This window comes from Leucopleurus acutus (genome assembly GCF_964270905.1).
Source record: "Leucopleurus acutus genome assembly, chromosome: 5".
Classification (NCBI taxonomy): Eukaryota; Metazoa; Chordata; class Mammalia; order Artiodactyla; family Delphinidae; genus Leucopleurus; species Leucopleurus acutus.
The window spans coordinates 105,789,513-105,799,019 of NC_139147.1; positions in this window are offsets into that span (position 1 = coordinate 105,789,513).

A 9,507-nucleotide genomic window follows, 5' to 3' on the forward strand; every position below is an offset into this window, starting at 1 on the left:
CTATTTTTTTAACACAAACAGTATCATTCATACTATACGGTCTCCTCTGAAAGATGCTTTTTTTTTCCTCATAAAAATATGCTAGTTTTTCATATCCACTTGTATGGCTCTAACAGTTTTAAAATCTCCTCTACAGTACTCCATTGCATGGATATACCATAAATTATTTAAGTATTTTTTGCTGGGTATATACTTAGTTGTTTATAGGTTTTTAATATCATAAACAATGCTGCAACCAACGATTCCACCACGTCTTTGCTCAGTTATATGAGACCATCTGTAGGAAAATTCTTTTTTATAAATTTATTTTATTTTATTTATTTTTGCCTGTGTTGGGTCTTCATTGCTGTGTGTGGGCTTTCTCTAGTTGTGGTGAGGGGGGTTACTCTTCGTTGCAGTGCACGGGCTTCTCATTGCAGTGACTTCTCTTGTTGTGGAGCTCGGGCTCTAGGCACGCGGGCTTCAGTAGTTGTGGCACATAGGCTCAGTAGTTGTGGCTCGCGGGCTCTAGAGTTCAGGCTCAGTAGTTGTGGCACTTGGGCTTAGTTGCTCTGTGGCATGTGGGATCTTCCCGGACCAGGGCTCGAACCCGTGTCTCCTGCATTGGCAGGTGGATCCTTAACCACTGCGCCACCAGGGAAGCCCCGTAGGAAAATTCCTAGAAGTAAAATTGATAGGCCAAGAGAGATGTGCCTTTAAAATGCTGATATTACAAACTGCCATCTAAAGATGGCTGTACTAATTTACTCTTCCCCCCACAACTGGTATGTGGGAGCCCATCCTTCACCAACGATGGGTATGGACTCTACAAGAAACCGTTAGACTGAGGTGTATGATATTAATGGTTCAGTGGACACTGGATTAAAATAAATATCTGTAGGTCTTAGACACCAAGAAACTGGAAATGCCTGCCTTTAAGTGTACTTCCTGTGAATGGCCAGCCTCCTCGCTCTGAGAAGAAACAAGGTAGAAGTGAACTGAAGCTCATAGAGAGGGGCTTAACAGTCATGGAGTGCTTACCGCATGCCAGGTACTGTTCTATGTGTTTTATTTACATTAAGTCATGCATTCCTCCTACCAATCCTATGAGGAGGGTACTTTCAGCATTTCCATTTTACAGACAAGAAAACTAAGGCACAGAGAAGTTAAATACACTTCCCAACGTCATTCAGCTGCTAAGTGGCAGAGCTCAGATTTGCACCTAGGAAGTTTGAGTCCTGAGTCAGGTACTTTTAACCACTATGTAACTACCCCTACTGATGAGCTAAACACATTTATTAAATACCTGTTCTATGCCAGAAATGATACTGCACCACTTGATCCTCACATCAATACAAAGAATTATCCCCATTCCTCAGAGATATTACCATGGCTTGCCCCAGTGACAGAAGGAGGACTTGTACCTAGGCATGTCTGATTCTGAAGCTTGTACTGATTCCACTACCTCATGTCTTCAGAATGAGATGCATAAGGAGGCTAAACAGCTCTATGTGAATAAACAGAGCTTACCGGGGGCTGTATCACACCTAATCCTTCCTTCATCAGAGTTCTGTATGCTTAGAATGTTCATGCACTTTTAATAGTATGCATGTGATCACATAGTGGCAATTTGCTCTCTCCCATAAAGTGCGAGCTCAAATTGTCCTGTGTAGACCAAAATTGAAGGCAGAATTAAAGTTTTCCAATTCCAAATATCAACAAAGCCCATTTAAGAAAAGTGACATAGTTGGGTGAGGATGAGCAGATGGACGCCCACACTGCAGGGACATACATCACTAGACTATGGTAGCAACATATTTTTATCTCAGAGAGCAACTCACTATCAGTCCATCAGAAAACTAGGTTTGGCGCTGGTTCCTGAGTTTACAACTGTATTTCCTTACTGTATACAGAAAGGACCCAAGGGAGATAAGAAAAGCAGCAAGAAGGAGGAGAGCTTAAAGAAGAAGCTTCTGGGTACGAAAGCCGGCCAATCACTGCTATGCTCACACCCACCATGCCCAGCACAGTGTGTGAGAGTTCAGGCCCTGGGTTCAAATCTGCTCTGCTACTTACCTGATGTATGACTTTGGACAAGTTACTGAACCTCTCTAGCCAAGTTTCCTCATCTGTAAAATGAGTAATACCAATAGTACTTAGCTCATTAGCCTGTCATGAAGATTAACTGTCATCCAGTACAGATCGCTGCCCTGAAGCTTGAGAGTACAGTACAGAATCACCCAAGGCCACACAGACAGACCCCCCCTCCCTTTCATGTTGCAGTCTTATTGCTTTTTTCGTTTAATGCAATCAAGAAAACATACTGTCCTATATCTACATCTGGAACAGAGAAGATTTCTACTCTTTTTCACCTTAAAATACTTATTTATTTTTGAATTTTTGAATTTTATTTATTTTTTTATACAGCAGGCTCTTATTAGTTATCCATTTTATACATATTAGTGTATATATGTCAATCCCAATCTCCCAATTCATCACTACACATCTTATATAGCTTCATATTCTAGTGGTCAGAGTATGTAAATCCTGTATTTCTGCATCTGGCAACCCTAGTTATGAATGGGCATCAGATCTATGTTATCATCATCACAAAACACACGTTACCAGAGCTTATCTTTTGATTATCACCGCTTGTTAGGCAACAGGTTGTCTGTATATGGCCACGCAGTAGCCTTTGGAGGTTAATTTGATCAGTTCTTCAAAGTTTACTTTTTTGTACCCCATGGATGCTAATGTAATATTACCACAGGTGTTTTCCAGCACTACACAGTAAAATAAGAAAGCTTGAAAGAATATGCAAATTTTACTATTATGTTGTTCAGTTTTAAGGGCAATTAAATATTTGCTTTGAGCTCCGCACATTACATTGCAAATCCATAAAAAACTTACCATCATTTCTGTACCTAAAGCTTATTTAGCATTAAGTCTTTGCCATTATTTCTCTTTCACTGAAAATTGGGTTTTCAATTATACATCATAATCCTATATTATGTCAATTTATTTGCAAAGAAATTTAGTCTTTTTTTCTGTTTATGTTAAATCAATAGCCTCTGTCCCTTTGTGAGGCAGTGGGAGGCAGCGGCTTCAGGTTTTCTCTCTGAGAAGGTGTCTGCATCTCATGAAAACAATGTCGGCTCTTCTATCTACCCTGTGAACAAAGACCTTCAATGAAATGGGCCAGTCCTGCTGGTCAGGATCAGGTGTATACAGAGCCAAGACGTCTTCTTAAAAAATAAAGTCTAGGCACTTCCCTGGTGGCGCAGTGGTTAAGAATCCGCCTGCCAATGCAGGGGACACGGGTTCGAGCTCTGTCTGGGAAGATCCCACATGCCTCAGAGCAACTAAGCCCGTGCGTCACAGCTACTGAGCCTGCGCTCTAGAGCCTGTGAGCCACAACTACTAAGTTCGTGAGCCACAACTACTGAGCCTGAGCTCTAGAGCCCACGTGCCACAAGTACTGAGCCCACGTGCCACAACTACTGAAGCCTGCGTGCCTAGAGCCCGTGCTCTGCAACAAGAGAAGCCACCACAATAAGAAGCCCGCGCACCACAACGAAGAGTAGCCCCTGCTCGCCGCAACTAGAGAAAGCCCGCGCACAGCAACAAAGACGCAACTCAGCCAAAAATATAAATAAATAAATAAATAAATAAATAAAATAAAGTATAATAATAATTCACTCAAACTGGCTGCTAGAAATTGTGTGGATCCAAAACAGGTATTTTTACATTTTAATTTAGAAAAAGGAACCTAAGTTCTGTCAGAATGGTTGGTGTCTATAAACATAGCTTTTGTCTTCTATGCCTTAATCTTTTTTCAAGGGATTATGACAGTGAATTAAAAATTAGGCAAAACTTGAGGAGCTGAATAAGCAGTGCTTGAGAGAGAGAAAAATGAAAATAGTTGTACGTCATTTATTTGGGGAAATCAGTGAGATGGTCCACCCACACACAGTTCTTGGACTCCTGTTGTCTTCCCTTAACAAGAGCCTCCTCCTGTCCATTTCTGGTTCCCATACACCAGCCTCCTGGAACCCAATTCAAACTTTTAAGTCCCTTTTGAGTACTCTCTTCCCTGAACCCCTTCCTTTAATCAATCCTGGAGTCCTGTCCACCCTTACTTCATATTTTCCCACATCTTTTCCATCCTTTACACACTGGGTTCAAGATCTCACTTCCTCTTGCCTGGAGTAGCAAAAGGCCCTCCTAACTGATCCGCCTGAATCCTGACTGCTCTCCATCCAGTGCAGCCTCGACACCATAACCACATTCACCTTCACACAAGATCATTTCCATCATGTCACTTCTCTGCTCCAAAACCTGTAGCAGGAAACTTAAACTCCATGGCTACAGTTCTTTGATCGATTCGGAGTTATTTTTCTGGGCATATTTCGCATTAACCTCTTATATATTTTCTAAATTCCAGCTAAATTTTCCATTCCCCCAATCACCCCCAAATCACCTCATTCTGCTTCTTCTGTATGAAATAGCTTCTCAACTCTACAAATTCCTACCCATCCTTCAACACCAAAATTAGATACAACCTTTCTATATATATAAGTAAACACTTTTGCTATTCCTTAGCTGTAGTAATGAAATTCCTCCAGCTTTGGGTCCAAATGTCCACACAATCAGATCATACAGGGTCTTTCTGTGCCACAGAAAGAAGCTTGGAATTTATTCTCTAGGCTACAGAGAACCAATGAACAGTATTAAGCATTGGAATTATAAACCAGGGTTGCATTTAACTCAGATGATGCTGTGGCAGTGGACAGACCTGAGTAGGATGGTAGAAAAGACACTGAAGATAAAAGGACCCATTAAGCAGTTACTGGATCTGCCTGGGAGAGAAGACTGAAAGAAGGGCATGTTTTGGAGAGGAGGAGGATGAACAAAATTCTAAGTGTGTTGAAGATGAGGTTCTGAGGACTAGGGTGAGACTGGCAAAGCACACAGGGTGTAGACTTAAAGAGACACTCACTCTCAGGTGCCTACCCTGCACTTGCATGACGCTGAAAGTGAAGGCTTCCTTAAATTCTTTGCCCTGGGCACCTAACTTGCCTCACCCTGGGTTCCGATGGTATATTTTGTATAGACATCACCTTTGCAGCCAAAGAGGTACACATCTCAGATCTCCCTTTGAGAAAGAACTTGCTGTTCAGTTGCAATAAGTGCAGATAGCTGACAGCCTCCAGCTACAGAACATTCAGAATCTGCCCCAACTTCTGAGTCACAGCCATGCCTTTCCTGGGAACCTCCCGTCGGTGACCAAGCAGGTTAGCGGTACTCGGCCTGGCCATTTCCTTCCAGCAGGGGGCTCCTCTAACAGGCAGTCTTCCCTCTGGAGATCACCATCAAGTTGGGTGAGGCTGTGTCAGATCTGCATTGTGGTCTGAAGCCTTTCCCTGCACAACTCTGCTTCCTCCCTCTTTTATCTTTACCCTCCAATAAAATACTCGCTCAATAATTCTGTCTCAGCATCTGTTCCCAGAGGACCTAAATGACACATCTAGTCAGCAACTGGTCACACCAGTCTGGATCTGGAGTTAGAGATGAAGTGATAAGCAGAAGTGGCTTTGTCATGTAGTGGTTAGAAGGCTGGGCTCCAGAGTCTAGGTTTAAATCCCAGTTCATCCACTTTTGACCTTGTACAACCTTAGACAAGTTACAGAAATTCTCAGTATCTCAATTTCTTCATATACAGAATGAAGATTTTAATGAGTAAATGAGGACTATATGAGATAAAGCATTTAAAGTATTTAGCACAGTCCCTGGCCCACAGTAAATGCTCAAGAAATATTAATTAACATTATTGCATAGATTTTGAAATGCTGTTTTACAGATGTTGATAGATAGGATAAAAGAGAAGAAATGTTCACTTGCTCAAAGAATTTTCCATAGGATATAATACGGCTAGTGAAGATTAACTAAAAATATTTCAAACTCAACCCTGTAATTTTTTTAATTTCTCTTGCTGTTACTCCTAATGATTCCTCTTCTCCATATAATATCATCACCTTTTTTTCTCCTGACATGATTTGTTTCTTCCCATATTTCTTTTCCATCCACCCAATATGCCTATTTCTCTCCTTTCTATCAGCTGCTGCTAATAACCTCCTTCAAAACTTGGTTGAGAACTCACCTTCTCCAGTTTCCTTAAGCTGCCTGCCCTACCTGTCCCAACTGTGATCATTCCTCTCTACTTGCAAACCCTAAGAATAGAAGCATTTTGAAGCTAGGTAGAACAAAAAATAATCTAATTCTCAAACTATGTTGAAGGTATCTGTGCCTTCATAAATAATTATTAATAACAAACTAGCAGGAACAGCATCTCCTCTTTCTTTAGACAAGACCTACCCCCGCCAACCCACCCATTTACTCAAGGCTAGGAGTGGCTTGGCAAAGTGATGCGCAATAAATGCTTACTTAAAGGATGAATGTTTCAGCTGTGGATGCATGGTCAGTCTACAAATTATATTTTTATAGCCTCTTTCTATATGTGAGCCTTACAAAATGAAATGTCTCATAAGACAATCTCAGTCATACAATGGAGAAACTATTGTATGGGGGAAGTGTTTTACAATCATCTTAAGTATTGTAGGTAATATAAATCTGCTTTATAAAAATAAAGGCCTGTTCTATAATCTAAAAGCCAGTAGGAAATCATAATTAGAGACAGATGGCAAACGTGGCACTCTTTCCTCTATTTGGTACATATGATATTCCCTACAAAATGGCACTGAGTGTTTTCCTGTTACCACAGAGCACCATATAAACTCAGAAAAATAAAACTTCTTTTTATGCCTATGAAACTAACTTCAAACAAAATAACCAACTTCAAAAGTAAGATGAAAGTGTTCTGTAATGTGGTTGAATGCAATGAATGTTTTTACATAGCTCATTATCTGTATATTTACATTAATGCACATTGCATTACATACCAAAAAAGTACTACTAAATCTTCAGTCATCCTATACATTCAATTTGAAAGCTTCATCAAGTTATCCACATTCAAAGGCAATATTCCTACATCAAACAGGTTACAATATTAGGTGTATTTAAATATTGGAAATGCATAGTGCCTAAATTAAAATCAGTTACACACAGAGCAATACATGAGTATAACGTTAATAGCCAAAACAGGTTTTTAATGGCTTCTAATATAATATACCCTTTCAAGGAACCATTTGTACATACTGAAATGTATTTTTACTGTACTGCTTTGAGTAATTATGAATTGAACATGGCTGATAAAAATCAGCATTAAAAGTTATGTAAATTCTTTTGGAAATACATATAATCCTCTTAAGTATGCAGCTCTATAAGTGATGAAATACTGGATCTCAAACACCAAAAAGTAAAGTGGTTTTCACACTGATTTTCAAGAATATGCCTTTTTATTGTTACAGTTCAGTAAACTATTTTACCAGTTTACAGTCATCTCAACTTCAAAGCAAATCAAAATTAATTTGTTTGTTCTATAATCAATATCATGAAGCAAAAGTCATTAATAGCCAATATAAAATAAGCTATTTACTACCTCATTTTAAATATAGTGAGGAACTACAAGAGGGCATTAACACTATCCTAACCTGTTCTACTTAAGTTGATATTTGTTTCCATTTTCAAATATCAATACCTACTGCACACTTAGAAAACTTACTTGTGAAAATATGCTTCATTTAATTTCTCAGAAAACTGCTAATTCAACCTACTTTTGTTTGTGAATTCTGAGTTACTACATTATTTTCTCATCTTCACAACAATTAGTAATTACTGATCTCTCAAAAAGCAGGACAGGATGCAAAGTAAAATTGATATGAAGACAAGAAAGCAAATTCTACTGTACAAGTGAGCAATGCTCAAGGAAAGTTGTTTATCTTACACATAGCACATTGGAGTCATAATTAGCTCACCACCACAGTTAGAAATACACATACACATTTTTCAAAATAAGTCTTTTAAATAAAGTACTGCAAGCATCTTTCTAGCTTAAGGATTTGAAACAGCAATTAAGTCTGAACCTTAAATCATTTGTCTCTATAACTAGAAGAGCAAGTCCCCAGGATGTAAATCTCACCCAATGAGACAAGGGAAGCTGAATGTGTTATTAATTGCTAAATAATTTCTTAATTTTAGAATCTAGCACCCAACACTGGCAAATAAATAATGTGGTTTATGAACCCACACTCTCATGCTGCTTTACTAGAGTTCAATAAACACATGCACATTCTAAATGTGCACTGTGAATGCAATTTCTACAAGCCAGGAAACATAGCAGGACTCGGTGATAGCAAATCTACCCCATCTACTCATTATTCAAGCACTAGTATTTAGAATACCTAAAATGCCTGCTGAACACTGCGGCTCAACGTCCCCGTGGGGTTACTCTGAAGCAGAACCACATCCCTTCCCCTCAGTGATTACTGAGTTTTAAGAAGGCAGGTAACATGGGGTAGGGATTCTCGTGCAGCAGCAAGATAACTCTTCTCTCCAAATTTTCAAAAACCAACACTCCCTATACACACACACACACACACACACACACACACACACACACACACACACACACAAAATCACCTTTTCTTAAGAAAGAAAGGAGGGTTTTTCAAATAGGTGCCTACAACATGCCGTTTGCATAGGGATGAAAAATGTATTTTTCCTCTACTTGCTGCTGTGTAAGATGTTTACAGATCTGATTAGAAAACCTGGATGTACATAAAAAGTAGTGCTTTCAATGAGATTCCTTTAGTGAAATCTGTCTATGCAGACAAGTGTGTACATAAATAATACATATTTATGCAAACATGCCTACATTAACAACACACACACACACACACACACACACACACACACACACACACACACACACACACACGCGTACCTAGACCAATAATTAAGCTTACACGGTCCTCTAAGCCCCCTTTGACATTTTAGCATGCATGTTTTTCAGAAGACAGATTTTTTAAAAATAATAAGCAGCTGCATATAATGCATGCCAAAGTGGCATGTTAGAGGAGCAAATACATTACCAGACGCATTTTGAAGTTTCTGGAACACCTGCAGGTAAAAGGAGCCTGTGAATCGGTTGCTGGCACACGGTATTCCTCTGAATCCCAGAGCTCGGTGTGACTGTGGGGGAATGTGAGGCGAGTGTGAGGCTGGAAACCTTTGAGTTGAGCTCACTCTAGGCATCAGAAAGCCTCAAAGAGGGGAAAGAAAAAGGCAGCCCAACAGACAGCTAGAGGAGAAACTTCTGGCACCTCTCCAGCTCAGGAATGAATTCTCTGTAATTCGGAGATGTATAGCGATGGAAATGAAGAGAAACTTGGATTTAGGGGGGAATTTGCTCAGCCATGCAGAAATGGGCAGGTAACAGTCTCTCAGCTCATTTTAAAACAGTCATTCAGGAACAAGACTGAATCAAAAAATTAACAGGCATCCTTTTGCTGAAAAAATAAAAGGCTACTCCCGCCAGCTTCCCAAGATGCCTTTACAAACTTCAAATGG